This window comes from Podarcis tiliguerta (genome assembly GCF_965153285.1).
Source record: "Podarcis tiliguerta genome assembly, chromosome: 7".
NCBI classification, from domain to species: Eukaryota; Metazoa; Chordata; class Lepidosauria; order Squamata; family Lacertidae; genus Podarcis; species Podarcis tiliguerta.
Window position 1 is genome coordinate 7,015,580 of NC_139540.1, and position 16,497 is coordinate 7,032,076.

The 16,497-nt window shown below is 44.4% G+C and overlaps 1 protein-coding gene across 2 annotated transcripts in view; it reads right to left on the minus strand.

Annotated features, from left to right (window-relative positions):
• Window positions 1-280: 280 nt before the first annotated feature.
• The window catches only part of LOC310682170 (mas-related G-protein coupled receptor member H-like), a 381,144-nt gene continuing 364,927 nt past the window's right edge, over window positions 281-16,497 (minus strand). For both annotated transcript variants that reach the window (XM_083450645.1, XM_083450646.1), the window contains one exon: window positions 281-294. The gene's annotated coding sequence lies outside the window, so the exon portion shown is untranslated. The remainder of the gene's footprint in view (window positions 295-16,497) is intronic.

Below are 16,497 nucleotides of genomic sequence, written 5' to 3' on the forward strand. Positions count from 1 at the left end.
TATCAGAGGCTTAATGATGGAACGTCTACACATTCTTATTGGAATGTGTATAGATGCTAGAAGAGGAAATATTGATTAGATATTACCCCTCCTTCCTCACATTTGTGAGTTTAGCAGAATGCATCCTTTTGCAGCTTAGATAGGCTAGTTTACTTTACTTTTACTTTTAGTTTAAGTAATCCAGGATGCTTTATGGCAGACTGGATCCTTCTGGTATTTCCCCCTTAAAAAACAACAATCACACAAATAGTCTTGTAAAAGGTAAAAATATCATTTACTCACTCAGAATACTTGCTGAAGAGTAACAGATAGCTTTGTTCAGGCAGGCTTAAAATGGTAATTCAGTTACAAAGACATTGGTCTAGTTTAAAATGGAGTCTGAGACTGAGCATATGTTCTCCAGTGTGGTGTAGTGGTTAAGAGCGGTAGTCACATAATCTGGGTAACCGGGTTCGCGTCTCCGCTCCTCCACATGCAGCTGCTGGGTAACCTTGGGCCAGTCACAGTCTCTCAGCCCCACTCATCTCACAGAGTGTTTGTTGTGGGGGAGGAAGGGAAAGGAGAATGTTAGCCGCTTTGAGACTCCTGAAAGGGAGTGAAAGGCGGGATATCAAATCCAAACTCTTCTTCTTCTTCTCTTCTTCTCACATTGCTGGAATGAGGTCAAAGATCAAAGGGGAAGTGCTTGGCCAGGTGATTATATGTATGGATAAGCCCTCCACCTGTCAGGGCACAGAGAGAGTGTCTCTCAGAGTTCCTTCTAGGAAACTTACAGGAAGAACTCTGAGCTCCTATCACACACGTGCCTATCTAGCAAACATGCATTGTTGGTTTGACTGCATTGTAAATAGCCCACAATTCTAGCATGAAGTATTGCACTTGTTTATTTAAAATATGTGCACTTTGCCATTTGTCCAGGGCAGCTTCACAAGAGACTGCAACCACAAAGTGCAAAGCTTCAGGAAAAATGCAAGCAATCCGGAGACCCGACCAGGTGTGGGCATCATTCGGCTATCAAGATGCAGCTGATGAACAACTCCCATTAGTTCTGGCCTTTGGCTGTGCTGGTTTAGGCTGATGGCAGTTGTAGCTCAGCAACATCTGGCGAGTCAAAGGTTCCCCACACATGGGCTAGGCATAATAATTAAAACTGGTGTTATGCCACAATTTTGTGGGAATGTTCAGGGATGCAGGAGAGGATATATTGTCTGATTATATCCTTTTCCAACTCGTGTTAACAAGTTCCACAATTTAGCAGAGTAACATCCCCCTTTTTAAACTAGCAGTGGATGCGTTTGCTCAGGCTCGCTACAATAACAACTGTTCTGGTAAGTAAAGGTAAAGGTACCCCTGCCCGTACGGGCCAGTCTTGACAGACTTTAGGGTTGTGCGCCCATCTCACTCAAAGAGGCCAAGGGCCAGCGCTGTCCGAAGACACTTCCGGGTCACGTGGCCAGCGTGACATCGCTGCTCTGGCAAGCCAGAGCCGCACACGGAAACGCCGTTTACCTTACCGCTAGTAAGCGGTCCCTATTTATCTACTTGCACCCAGGGGTGCTTTCGAACTGCTAGGTTGGCAGGCGCTGGGACCGAACAGCGGGAGCGCACCCCGCCGCGGGGATTCGAACCGCCAACCTTTCGATCGGCAAGCCCTAGGCACTGAGGCTTTAACCCACAGCGCCACCCGCGTCCCCAACTGTTCTGGTATTTCCCCCTTATTCCCTCATAAAAGATAAGACACGACACAGTCTTCTATAAAAGTATAAAAAAGGTTTACTCACACATTCTGTTCACAATCGGATTCCAGAAGGCAGACTTGGCTTAGAAAAGTAACATATACTTGGAAATTTTCCCATAAGAAGACAGCTCCTTTGTCCTCTCTTGGCTGGAAGCCAAGAGGGCATCTTTGGCTAAGCAGATGTTGCTTCTTCGATGCATGTGGAGAAAGAGAGAGAGATGGCTGCCCTGCCCTGTGCTTTTGTCATTACCTGCACAGGTGAGGCCACACCCACCTCCAGTCACATGCAGAGGCAGTCTGTCCCATCCCAGAAGGAAACAGGAAGTTTACCTGCTGGCTGGACAAACATTCCTCCCCATGTGTAAACATGTTCACTCTAGGAATGTTGTACTTGACTGCTTTTGTGTTTCACATCCCACAAATCTTCTCCTGTGTGGGTTTCTGAGGTTCTTTTATTTTATTCCAAAAGTAATCTCCTCAATGGGCTGCCCTCTGCAGCCTTCCTGGGTGCTCATTCTCCCTGAAGGCTCCATGATGGCCTTGCCTGGACTTCCTTCTCAGCTCAGGGAGGCTGCCAGTGGCAAACCTGGCACAATGTTCGTCATTCTTAAAATGTGAAACTTAATTATTATTATTGGCTATTCTTGCAATAAACAAGGCACTCTGTGGAGAATTAAAGAAGACAAGTCCCTGCCCAAAGGCTCCCAATCAAATTAGGCACTTATTGAAGCAGAAGAAACGTAGAACATCTTATTAACTCTTTTGCTGAAACCAGTGGAACTTAATATCGCCTAATTTTGGTTGGATCATGCCCTACATAAAAACAAGGATACAAGGATAAAACCCAACCAAGTCCAATGCTCCACTGATTTCAGCAGGAGAGCTTTCAACAGGGGCTAAACTCTTCTCTGAGACTTAAAATTGCTGAACTGTACAGCTTGGTTATGCCTGATTTTTTTTAAAAAATGCAATAAATAAGAATCTGTACTGATATGAATGAGAAGAAGGTATCCTACCCTGAATTTCATAGACCTACAATTCTGTCTACAGGAGGCATAACATGTGATGCCCTCCAGGTGTTGGTGGACTATAACACACATGATGGGAGTTGTAGTTCAACAGCATTTGGAAGTCATCACATTGGCCACCCTTGGTCTGTGGTTTTTAAAGGTGTCAAGTTGAGACCTTTATCATCATCTGCTACAAGATGCTGGGATGGAACTTGGTACCTTAAGGATGGGAAGAGAGACTCCATACGGGGTCCTCGCTGCAGGATCACATTCACCCAGTGCTACACCAGCTGCACTGGCTCCCGGTGGAGTACAGGATCAGGTTTAAGGTGCTGGTTTTAACCTCTAAAGCCCTATACAGCCTAGGACCCTTGTACCTACAGAACCGCCTCTCCTGGTATGTCCCACGGAGGACCTTACGGTCTTCAAACAAAAACATCTTGGAGGTCCTGGGCCACAGGGAGGTTAGGCTGGCCTCAACCAGAGCCAGGGCTTTTTCGGCTATGGCTCCAATCTGGTGAAACGCTCTGTCACAAGAGACTAGGGCCCTGCGGGACTTGACATCTTTCCTCAGGGCCTGCAAGACGGAGCTGTTCCACCAGGCCTTTGGCCAGGGCACAGCCTGACCCCCTCCTTTGGCAATCCTCACCGAACTCTAGCCCAATGGTTGCCATTAATCTGATTTGAACTGACTTTATAATGAAATGATTTTAGAATGTTGTATCATTTTACTGTTGCTAGCCGCTCTGAGCCCGGCTTCGGCTGGGGAGGGTGGGATATAAATAAATTATTATTATTATTATTATTATTATTATTATTATTATTATTATTATTAGGAAGGGCTATAGCTCACTGGTTGGAACATGTGCTTTGCATGCAGAAGGTCCTAGTAGGTTTGGTTTTTGGCATCTTCAGGCAGGACTGGGAGATAACTCTGAGAGCTGCTGCCAGTCAGTGTAGACCAGGCATATCCTGTTGGAAAAACGTCCTTGGGAAGGGTGCTACCTTCCCAAGACACAGAGGCTTCTCTCCGGTGGTCACTCTCTGGTTGGATATTGCCCTCAGTCCAAAGAGACCAGTAATAAGCGACCCCTCCATCCTGAGAGGAGCACACTCGTCTTCTGGTATCCCATCACAGAAGAAAGAGACAGCCAGTAGTCTACACACTACTTTATTTACAGACTGTACCCGGAGCTCTCATCCGACATGTCTGCTCTCCTGAGCAGCAAGTACAGAAGTACGACTTGACACTGACTTCACTTAGAAGCAAAAGTAACTCTCCAGTTACATGAGAACAAGCAGAGACTTCCTGTCTCACGCTCACAGACATCGCATGATGTCAACAACCATTGTGCTGCTCCTCGCAGCTGGTGAGAAATAAAAACCCCAACATGTCCAACTCCCAAGAGACTGCGATCTACTCCCAGTATAAAAAAACCTGGCAGTGATCTACCCATTGCCATTGGAGGGATAGGTGGGTGCAAGAGGTGGATTGCCCACAGTTGTTGAGCTTTTATTGAGGTTGGGGAGGCCAGAGTTGTTGAGCTTCATGTAGCGGGGGGAGGACTGATTTCCTGAGCTTCTTTGGGGGAAATGACATTAATTGCTCACAATAAACTACGCCACTAACAAGCGCACTTTCCCACAATTGTCGGCAACAGACAACAAAGAAATACCCATTTCACACAGTGGAGTGACAGAGTGAGGGAAGTGGGGGGCGGAGACCTTCATTATACATTTTTTTAAATCCAGCGTTCGATAAGGAGCCCGCGATTGACCACCATCAAGCGTGATCACCAAGGGATCTACTATTGGACATCGCTGGTGTAGACAAATACTAACTTGATGGACCAATGGTTTGACTTGGTAGAAGCCAACTTTCCTTGTGCTTTCCCATTGAACTATTGCCATTCTCTATTAAGCATGACTAATGTATGCCGAAGAATTGATGCATTTGAATTCTGGTGCTGGAGGAGACTCTTGAGAGTCCCATGGACTGCAAGAAGATCAAACCTATCCATTCTGAAGGAAATCTGCCCTGAGTGCTCACTGGAAGGACAGATCCTGAAGCTGAGGCTCCAATACTTTGGCCACCTCATGAGAAGAGAAGACTCCCTGGAAAAGACCCTGATGTTGGGAAAGATGGAGGGCACAAGGAGAAGGGGACGACAGAGGACGAGATGGTTGGATAGTGTTCTCGAAGCTAGCAGCATGAGCTTGACCAAACTGCGGGAGGCAGTGGAAGACAGGAGAGCTTGGCGTGCTCTGGTCCATGGGGTCACGAAGAGTCAGACACGACTAAATGACTAAACAACAATGGCAACAAATTATGTCCACCTCATGTTTAGGAAGGTGTTTATTCAATATTAAGGACTCCTTTACTAACTAACATCCATTCATGGGACTGGTCTACGTGAGGGACACTGTAGTCAGCTGACCCATGGTAAAGGTAAAGGTAAAGGTAAAGGTACCCCTGCCCGTACAGGCCAGTCATGACAGACTTTAGGGTTGTGCGCTCATCTCACTCTAGAGGCCGGGAGCCAGCGCTGTCCGCAGACACTTCCGGGTCACATGGCCAGCGTGACAAGCTGCATCTGGTGAGCCAGCGCAGCACACGGAACGCCGTTTACCTTCCCACTAGTAAGCGGTCCCTATTTATCTACTTGCACCCGGGGGTGCTTTCGAACTGCTAGGTGGGCAGGCACTGGGACCCAACGACAGGAGCGCACCCCGCCACGGGGCTCGAACCGCCGACCATGCGATCGGCAAGTCCTAGGCGCTGAGGTTTTACCCACAGCGCCACCCACGTCCCTTCTAGCTGACCCATGACCTTTGTTCAATTATATAACAAATACCCGATGGACACAAATAATTTGTAATGATTCATAGATTCGACCTTTATGATGGAAGGAAGATAAATGAGTCTTCTGAGTTTATGCACATTGAGGGGGAAAAACATATCCCTCGAAGAAATGTTAATCAGACTTATTGTAAAATGGATGCTAGCACACTGTGGTTGAGCTGGAGAAAGTATACCTGAGTGAGAAACAGACAAGTAATCAAATATAAGGAATAAAAAGAGCCTGGATTATATATTGCATGTTGCAGCTTTCTAGTAATTTTATATTCATAAACTTGGTAATCCTGGCAACAGACCTGTAAGCTGTGGTGGCAGGGACTGGTAGAATCCAGAGGAAAAAGCTGTTAAGCCTTGGATGCTTCTCTTGGGAAAAGAATGGAAGAAGCAGAAATGAAAGGTGGTTTTTTAAAATAAGGATGCAAAACCACGGCAAATATAAGAGGAAATCAGATCGGAAGATATGGAACTGGGTGTGAATTAATGAATATACAATAAGTAAATAACTATGGAATATTATTTTAATATATGACCACAGTGGAGAGGGGATGCGGCTGGCGCTGTGGGTTAAACCACAGAGCCTAGGACTTGCCGATCAGTAGGTCGGCGGTTGGAATCCCTGTGACGGGGTGAGCTCCCATTGCTTGGTCCCTGCTCCTGTCAACCTAGCAGTTCGAAAGCATGCCAAAGTGCAAGTAGATAAATAGGTAGCGCTCCGGCGGGAAGGTAAACGGCATTTATGTGCGCTGCTCTGGTTCGCCAGAAGCGGCTTAGCCATGCTGGCCACATGACCCGGAAGCTGTACGCCGGCTCCCTCGGCCAATAAAGCGAGATGAGCACACAATCCCAGAGTCGGTCACGACTGGACCTAATGGTCAGGGGTCCCTTTACATTTACAGTGGAGAGAGACTTGTGTGAACAAAGATGAATAATTAAAGAACCCCTTTTAGACTTTTTATGTGGAATGGAAATGAATGAATAGGAGACATTTGGGTCAGAATATCAGGAAAATATTCCTTAGCAGAAGGAAAAATATCTTGATGTCACCCTAAGAGTAAATACTTTGAATAATCTAAGAGTAAATACTTTGAATAATCTTTTTGTAACTGACAAATGGAAAATCAGAAGTCCTTTTTATTTCTCTTTCTTTCTTTTCCTTGTATTATTTTTATTTTCCTTATTCTCCCGTCTCTCGTTTCTCTTTTCTTTTCTTTTTGTGTGTGTCCCCTACTCTGGGCCACGACTGGGATTATACATACAGTTGCAATTGAAATTATTCACACACACACTCCAATTGCAAATCAGGTTTATTATCAAAGTTTATAGACTTTTGGCTGTTTGCAATGAGCAAATCAACCAATAGCAGCTGAAATAGCTCAACACGACAGATGCTTCAAGTGGTTCCCCCAAATTCAGCTGAAATTGCAATTTATACTGGATGGTTTATGGAGGACCCTGTATGAGAGGCAGGACAGGAAGATATCCCAGAATGGGAGGCAGGGAGAAGAAAGGGAAGCTCTCATGTAAGAACTGGGAGGGTCAACCACTTTCTTGTGTGGTGTAGTGGTTAAGAGCGGTAGTCTCGTAATCTGGGGAACCGGGTTCGCGTCTCCGCTCCTCCACATGCAGCTGCTGGGTGACCTTGGGCCAGTCACACTTCTTTGAAGTCTCTCAGCCCCACTCACCTCACAGAGTGTTTGTTGTGGGGGAGGAAGGGAAAGGAGAATGTTAGCCGCTTTGAGACTCCGCTTTGAGAGGAGGGCAACCAAAATGGTCAAAGGCCTGGAAACGATGCCTTATGAGGAACGGCTAAGGGAGCTGGGCATGTTTAGCCTGGAGAAGAGGAGGTTAAGAGGTGATATGATAGCCATGTTCAAATATATAAAAGGATGTCACCTAGAGGAGGGAGAAAGGTTGTTTTCTGCTGCTCCAGAGAAGCGGACATGGAGCAATGGATTCAAACTACAAGAAAGAAGATTCCACCTAAACATTAGGAAGAACTTCCTGACAGTAAGAGCTGTTCGACAGTGGAATTTGCTGCCAAGGAGTGTGGTGGAGTCTCCTTCTTTGGAGGTCTTTAAGCAGAGGCTTGACAACCATATGTCAGGAGTGGTCTGATGGTGGTTCCTGCTTGGCAGGGGGTTGGACTCGATGGCCCTTGTGGTCTCTTCCAACTCTATGATTCTATGATAAAGGGAGTGAAAGGCGGGATATCAAATCCAAACTACTACCCTTCTTCTTCTTCTTCTTCTTCTTCTTCTTCTTCTTCTTCTTCTTCTTCTTCTCTTTTTTTCTGTTTGTGTTTTCATTTAGATTAGTTTGTTTTTTATAGTATTGCATTATGAAAAGTCTTAATAAAATTTTAGGGGGTGAGGAGAGAAGCAGCAGCAGCAGCAGAAATAGAGGGCTATATTTCTTAACTCCTCTTTCCTGGGCGTATTAGGAGGAAGGCATAGGATGCAAATCTAATAAGCGATGTTCTCATTAAGTAAGTGATAAAAAGTTAATTCCAAGTACATGTAGCTAGGATCACTGTGTAATCTGGATTGAACCAGACTGTGCATATGATTTTCTCTGAAATACCCAGCCACCAGCACTTACTTGCAAAAACTAGTAAACTTTTAAAAAGCATTGTTTATAACTTACAAAAAATGCATATTTTAATTTCCATTAATTTAACTGGTTGATCATGACAGAGAATCTATTTATAATAGTATAACCCTATTGAATTCAGAGGAAGGCTTTAGTGAGGAAGTGAACTCTTTAAATAAATTTGATTTCAACTAATTAAATGAGGCAGGCTTCTGTAAAATGCTTTATTCTGTCTCTGCCTCAAATCCCAAGAGTAATCATACGTCTAGATATTCAGCAGTAAAGCTGTTGGCTTTTTTTTTTTTTAAAAAAACAACCATGGGCAATACAATAAACTGGACTAGATCTTTCTGTTTACTTGTCTGCTCCAGCTGGGCATCCTATTGGCTGGAATCCCTGGCTTGAGAGATCATGAGGTTTCAGGGATTGCCATGGGAACCAGGAATGATCACAAAAAGAGCTGGAATCATCCGATTCAAAGATTATTTGGTATTCAGTGGTTACTATGGAGACTGAAAATGGTATCCAAAACAGGGATGTGCATTTTGTGTATCAATCTGAGTTTAGCATGCACACATGAACACACACACACACACTTTTTTTCTTTTAAAATACTTAAATATTAAAAGTTAAACAAAGGCCCTCAGCGGAATTGCTATTTTATGCTAGTTTTGGGTGGAGAGTTTCACGTATCTGCACTGCTGAAATTCTGATAACCTTCCCAAATATTTCTCCCAAGGGAAAGAAAAACAAACAAACAAACAAACAAAGGGAGATACAAGATGTGATGTAATTATTATTCAAACATATTTTCAGATCAAATTTTTTCTTTCCTTAAGAGGAAGAAGCCTTTTCCAATGGGAGAATTTACTTATTTTTAGTAGAAGAGTTCCTTTTCACTGGAGAAAGTCTTCCTTTATTGGAGAAAGCTTCTGCCATTGGATGAAGGAAACCTTTGGGCTCAAAGTCATTATTTATTTATTTATTACTTGCTTGGATATTCTAAGAAACCATATATATATTTATAGCTTCAGTTTTGAAGTCAGTGGTTGGAATCAGTTCATTGTTGAAAGGTTCAGTCTACCACTGAGGAGGGAGAAAGGTTGTTTCTGCTGCTCCAGAGAAGTGGACATGGAGCAATGGATCCAAACTACAAGAAAGAAGATTCCACCTAAACATTAGGAAGAACTTCCTGACAGTAAGAGCTGTTGGACAGTGGAATTTGCTGCCAAGGAGTGTGGTGGAGTCTCCTTCTTTGGAGGTCTTTAAGCAGAGGCTTGACAACCATATGTCAGGAGTGGTCTGATGGTGTTTCCTGCTTGGCAGGGGGTTGGACTCGATGGCCCTTGTGGTCTCTTCCAACTCTATGATTCAATGATTCTATGATTCTATACCATCTTGATGTAATGTTGTCCAACTGTATCAAAACATGGACAAAAAACTGCTCCTTGATGTCAGGAACCATAACACAAAATTTAGTTATAATATCTTTAAAAGTGTCTAAGTACATAGTGAAGAATCAACTTTCCGAAATATAGAGCAGACTAGAGGAGGAATGCCTGGCACTGCCTAGGAATTTTTAGAAACCAAAAAATACTGTGTTTTAAATGGATAGTGCAGTTTGTGAGCTTGGACCCATCATATAAAAAATTGGTTGCAGTAATGCCAAGGTCATATTTCAGTCCACCACCTTAATTCAAAACAACACCTGGAATCCAAACATCAATAAAGACTCCCCAGTCCCACTTCTGGAACCTTGGTGACAGTCTCTTGAGTGGTGGTCAATCCTGTGGCAAAAAATGGGTGAACTCATGCCAACCTCATGTTTCAGCCTGCCATCTTGGTTCAAAATGGTGCCCAGTATCCAAATATTGAAAAGGACTGCCCTACACACCTCAGGAACCCTCACGTCAAGTTTGGCAACAGTATCTCAAGAGGCAGTCAAATCTATGCCAAAAAACCGTGTGGAGTCCGGCCAAAGTGATGTTTTGGGCTACTATCTTGATTCTGTGGGATGTAACATCACAAAAGCAGTCAAATATAACATTTCCTGTTTGCCCAGAGTGGACACACAGGGGAATGTTGCTCCAGCCAGGAGGACTTCCTGGTCTGGAGCATCCTCCCCTTTGTGTGACAAGGTAGATGGGCATGACCCTGGGAGACCCCATAAAAGGGCTAGTCACACAGCCATCTTCCCTTTTCTGCCCCTTCTCGATGTTCCTCTTCTTGTACTAACTAGATGCTTTATTTTGCTGTCTGCTGGCTCTCAGCCAGCAGCACACGGGCTCATTCCTCATGAGAGGATGAACCCACACTTTTCTCTGTATCTGTAACTACAAGCTAAAGCCTGCCTTCAGGATCACACTATGGACTGAATGTGAGTCAACCTTATCATCCTCCTGCAACTGCCCAACATTCTTTAAGCAATCTTAAAAGAAGATAAAAGAAGATTAAAGGTAAAGGTAAAGGGTCCAGTTGTGACTGACTCGGGGGTTGCGGCGCTCATCTCGCATTATTGGCCGAGGGAGCCGGCGTACATGTGGCCAGCATGACTAAGCCGCTTCTGGCGAACCAGAGCAGCGCACGGAAACGCCGTTTACCTTCCTGCTGGAGCGGTACCTATTTATCTACTTGCACTTTGACATGCTTTCGAACTGCTAGGTTGGCAGGAGCAGGGACCGAGCAACAGGAGCTCACCCCGTCACGGGGATTCGAACCGCCGACCTTCTGATCGGCAAGTCCTAGGCTCTGTGGTTTAGACCACAGCGCCACCCACGTCCCTTAAAAGAAGATTACTGTGTCATTATTGTTTTAAGAGGGAACAAAAGGGGATTTACTAGGAACAAATCCAATCTGGACAAGCCAGACTGGATTGCTTAACTCGAGTGATTCTCACGAATCCAGGCAACTAGCTTCCTGCTATGTACATGGGAATGTGCTCTACTACAAGCTCACTAGCGTGAGTGAGGAAGGATAATATTAATCAATATATCCTCCCCTATTGTCCTCAACATTCCCACAGATTCAAAATCTATCACAGGAAACCTTGTTGGCAGTGGGTCAAGAGGCATCCAAATGTGTAGGGAAGAGCCCATTCTGAACCCTTTGCTCAGCATTTGGCTGAAAAGGTTGCTTAGATCTCCTGAATTCAATGGAGTTTGTTTGCAGGGAAGTGTGGTTAGGACTGCAGCCTTAACGTGTCTGGTTTTTTTTTGTCCAGTATTGATTCCTATATAACTAATTCTGTAAGTTCAAAGCAATTTTAATGTATTTTTTTTACACCACCTTGTGACAAAAGGTTGTATAGTGCTAGTTCTAGTAAATAACAATCTTACCGGCCGCTGAAATGTTTGCAAAGCATTTTTAGTGCAAGGTGGCTTGCTGAAGTGACTTGCCAGCAGGGAGCAAAATCGTCACCCAATACTGCTGGAGGTTATAGAAAGAGCGATTGGTCGTATGAATCTGAGAAAGCGGCAAGCACATAAAGGTGGGAGTACCTGGAGATGAGGAAAAAGGAGAAGGAAGAGAGAGAGAGATGCTGCCTTTCCTTACATGGAAAACCAGGCCCAGTTTCAAGTCAGGTCCTGCTTCCTTCAGCCTAGGCTAAATTCAGACTTGGCTTATGCCCCACCCTTGTCCTTCATGCTACTCCAACTTTCCATAAGCAAAAAAAGAAGACAGAAAAAGAAAACAAAAACAGAGAGAAGCTTTACTTGTGGAAGGAGGAGAGGGTAACGTTTCCAAGCACAATTCAAAGTGTTGATGTTGACCTTTAAAGCCCTAAACGGCCTCGGTCCAGTATATCTGAAGGAGCGTCTCCACCCCCATCGTTCTACCTGGACACTGAGGTCCAGCACCGAGGGCCTTCTGGCAGTTCCCTCACTGCGAGAAGCCAAGTTACAGGAAACCAGGCAGAGGGCCTTCTCGGTAGTGGCGCCCGCCCTCCCACCAGATGTCAAAGAGAAGAACAACTACCAGACTTTTAGAAGACATCTGAAGGCAGCCCTGTTTAGGGAAGCTTTTAATGTTTGATGCATTACTGTATTTTAATATTTTGTTGGAAGCTGCCCAGAGTGGCTGGGGAAGCCCAGTCAGATGGGCGGGGTATAAATAATAAATTGTTGTTGTTGTTGTAACAGTCAGTGGCCAGGACTCACTACCAGACAATCAACCGCCATAAGAAAATGCTGCAGCTGTGGATCATGGGGCTTGTAGTTTTCAAACTTTAAGCAGTATGATCTCTAGCAAGATGCAACACTCTGAGCATCATTTCTAGCCTACGGCTTCTACTATGTGGTAGTGATCCTTACAAGGAAGATAGGAAGTTGCCTTATACTGAGTCAGACTATTGGTCTAATCGGCTCAGTATTGTCTACACTGACTGAAAGTGGCTCTCCAAAGTATCTGACAGGGCTCTCTCCAACCCAACAGGATGATACAAGTGATTGGACTTGGGTATGCAAGTCAGATGTTCTCCTGATGAGCCAGGGCTCTCCCCCAAAGCCTTCCGCCTTCCCCCAAACAAGGCACTTTCTCTCTTTGGCTTGCAGGAGACGAGACACACCTGAAAATGTTGACAATGCTTTGCCTATTCAGAATCTTTGAGGGCCCCTTTTCAAAACACAAGCACCCATGAGTTATTTCAAGTGTTCAGAAATCACAATCTTTGGATGACTAGAGCAGTGTTTCCCAACCTTGGCCCTCCAGCTGTTTTCGAACTACAATTCCCATCATCCCTGACCACTGGTCTTGCTAGCTGAGGATTATGGGAGTTGTAGTCCAAAAACAGCTGGAGGCCCAAGGTTGGGAAATGCTGGACTAGAGCATCCTCTCACCATGTTCTGCTCTGCCACTGAATCGATCGAAATCCCTACAGATCCTCCCATTTATAATTACATTCCACTTTAAGTGAATGTTAGTGTTAATATTGCAGATATGGAATAATCCCCGGCAGATGTTGCTAATCTTACTGATTCTCCGAATTCCTAACGTTCAGCAGGGAGAGGAGCAGGAAGAGGCAGCCAGCAAGAAAAAATAAACCATGGGAAGAAATGCCCATGTAGCTGGCCGAGGTGCTGAAATGTATTAGTGTTCCACACTGTCGATATTTACTGATCCATTGGTGACACTGCCACATTTGCAGTTTTAAAAGGGAACATGAGTCTAAGACAAAGACAGCAAGTGTTATTTATTTGTCTGCTGAGTCAGCCAGAGGTTGATTTTGTTGCTGTTTTATCATGTTTCTGGCAAGCAAAATAACTTCAGGGTAGATTGAAAAAAACCAACTTAAAGGAACACACACAAACTCAAGTTCCACAGAGGAGGCCATCTGATCTGCTAATAAGACAAGTTGCTATCAATCTTCCACATTTAGCTGCTATATTTTTAAAATGTGATTGAGTGTTTTTCATACACAGTCATGGGATAAGTGGGGAGACATGCAGTTCTCTCTGTTCTTCTGACATACTTACTCTCCCGCTGAGGACTCAGACTTGAGGTCTCCCACTTGACTTGGACCTCATGAACACACCAGCAAACAGTCCTCTTTTTGCAAAGATGGAAGGCTCTATTCTGCCATCAAATCCCCCATGTTTTTTAAAAATATGTTTTTACTGCCTTTTTAAACTAACAGAATGATCAGTTTATAACAATGCCACGCTTTACAATAGCAAAAGAAATGAAATGAAAATGTCTAGGGATGACTACTAGTGCTCCTGGGAAGACAGAGGAGGAAATAGTTGAGGTGGGGGCAGAACTTCATACCAAAGAAAGAGAGAGAAGCTGGGAGAGGGGGCTTTCAATCCAATCACTTTTGTTAACAAACTGAATAAAAGGATACCAAATTGCTGTAACTTTATCAGTTTTGATTCCTCCCACATGCCCTCCCCCTCTCTTAGGTCAGCTTTTCCTCCAAGGCTAGCTGCCAAACTCTACTGCACCAAGATTTAAAGGAGAAAAGTGTTGCTTCTCTCCAGTTCCTGGTGATTTCCAGTCGTGTTTCTAAAAGGTCCCATGTTTTGTAAATTAAAATTATCAATATCCCTCTTCCAAGGAGGGACTGAAGATTAGACAACTTCATGGATAAGAACAGGGGTCAGCAACCTTTTTCAGCCATGGGCCGGTCCACCATCCCTCAGACCATGTGGTGGGCCAGACTATATTTTGAAAAATAAATAAATGAATGAATTCCTATGCCCCACAAATAACCCAGAGATGCATTTTAAATAAAAGAACATATTCTACTCATGTAAAAACATGGTGATTCCCAGACCGTCTGTAGGCCGGATTGAGAAGGTGATCGGGCCAGATTTGGCCCCTCGGCCTTAGGTTGCTGAAGTGAAGGACGTGAGGCAGGAGTTGGTAATGCAGGTGAGCTGTGCATAAGCAAGCTGCCAGCTAGCTCTGCTGAGGCTCTTTTTATTAGCACAATATGCAAAATAAGACAAGTTGCTTCCATCTTTGCAAAAAGAGGACTGTTTGCTGGTGTGTTCATGAGGTCCAGGTCAAGTGGAAGACCTCAAGTCTGAGTCCTCAGTGGGAGAGTAAGTATGTCAGAAGAACAGAGAGAACTGCATGTCACCCCACTTATCCCATGACTGTATATGAAAAACACTCAATCACATTAAAAAAATATAGCAGCTAAATGTGGAAGATTGATAGCAACTTGTCTGATTCCAGTCAGATACATTTTGGACTCTGACCTTTACATCTCCCAATCATGAGATCACGGGGTGGTGCAAAGTTATTTTGGCACCTGTTTCCACCGTGTCATTTTCCCCTTGAGCGATGTATAGCGAAGGAGACAAAGGTCACAGACAGGGCACGGCAGACCACTAAGAGAGCAAAGGTTAGCTAGAGGGCATGATGTTCAGACAGCTGTGGCTTGTCTGTGGGTGGAAGTGTGCGCCACACCCGGCAAGCATTCCTTCAGTTGCCTACCCCTGGATAAGACTATCAGTTGCTACTAGCCATGATTGCTATGCTTTGCATCCACAGTAGGAGAAAGCAGTGCCGGGAATGCCAGTTGATGGAAACCACAGGAGATAAGAATGCTCTTATGCTCTGATGCCAGTTTATGGCTGGCCACTGTGGGAGAGGGATGCTGAACTAGATGTGCCAATGGACTGATCCAGCAGGTGGTTCTTATGCTCTTAACACATCACTTGTGAGTATTCGGGGGCAAGAAATTCTATGCAATGCGGCATAGCTTTATTTTATTTTTGCATTACATCAAACATTTCATCAATACAAAACTCAATTTTGGTGTCAAGCTGAATGGCTTTTGAAAAATGGACACATGAAACTTTTCTGAAGGATAGCCACTCCTTGGTTCTGGGGGGAAAAATAGATCTGGAAGGGAGAGATATTGAATTATGGAGCTGGGGACTCAAAGTCTTTATTTGATTCTATGGGAAATGGATGCATTATATATGCATTGCACAGGTACTGGAGATTTTATGTTGTGTTAGGTTTGTCCATTATTTTCTTTCATCAGCACTCAATAAAAACAGGCACTGAACCAGTGTAGCATAGCATGAGTATGAGATGGAAGTTCTCATTTAAAATCACAGCTTTAATACGCTATTATAATGTGTGAGAAATAATACTTAACAAGCTTGTTGTGAGATTAGAGAATAAATATGTGCAAAGCACTTTATGCAGTTGGGGGAAAGCATCTTATAGATAATAAGCCTTAAAGCCAGTGTAGGTAGATATTGCCGTGTTGGACTTAAATGCTCTCACAGACTTCCGCTTTCCCAACCGCTTTCTCGTGGGGGAAACCTGCTATTTACTGCAGAATCAGAGCAAATGCCAATTGGACTTTCCATGGATTGATGTCTGCTTCAATTCATGAGAACAAGTTTTCCTGGGGAAAGAGGTGGGACAAATGGACAACTGCTTTCTAGGCATGGGGCAAGTCAAGTGTGGACAAGTCCTTAGACTGGGAAGAACTGGATTCAAATCTCCACTTGGCCATGAAGGATAGGGGTGGGGAAGTCCACTGAGGAGCAAAAAGCAATAATAAATAAAATTAAATCCACGGTACATTTTGGAAAGTGGTTTGTCTATCTGCCTGCCTGCCAGCTTACCTGCCTATCTGCCTGTCTGTTGCAAAAAGCATAGTATCCGTAGCATCTTGTACACCTCCTTCCAGCAACTCCTGCAGCCAAACCTGTGCCCAATGCATTGTTCTGCTTTCCTTTGGACCATATGATGGAGGTAGAGAGGGGAGGTCTTGTCACCTGGGCAGCCCAGGACCTCCATACACACTGTCCATGTTAGGACCCAGGGGAGGTCAC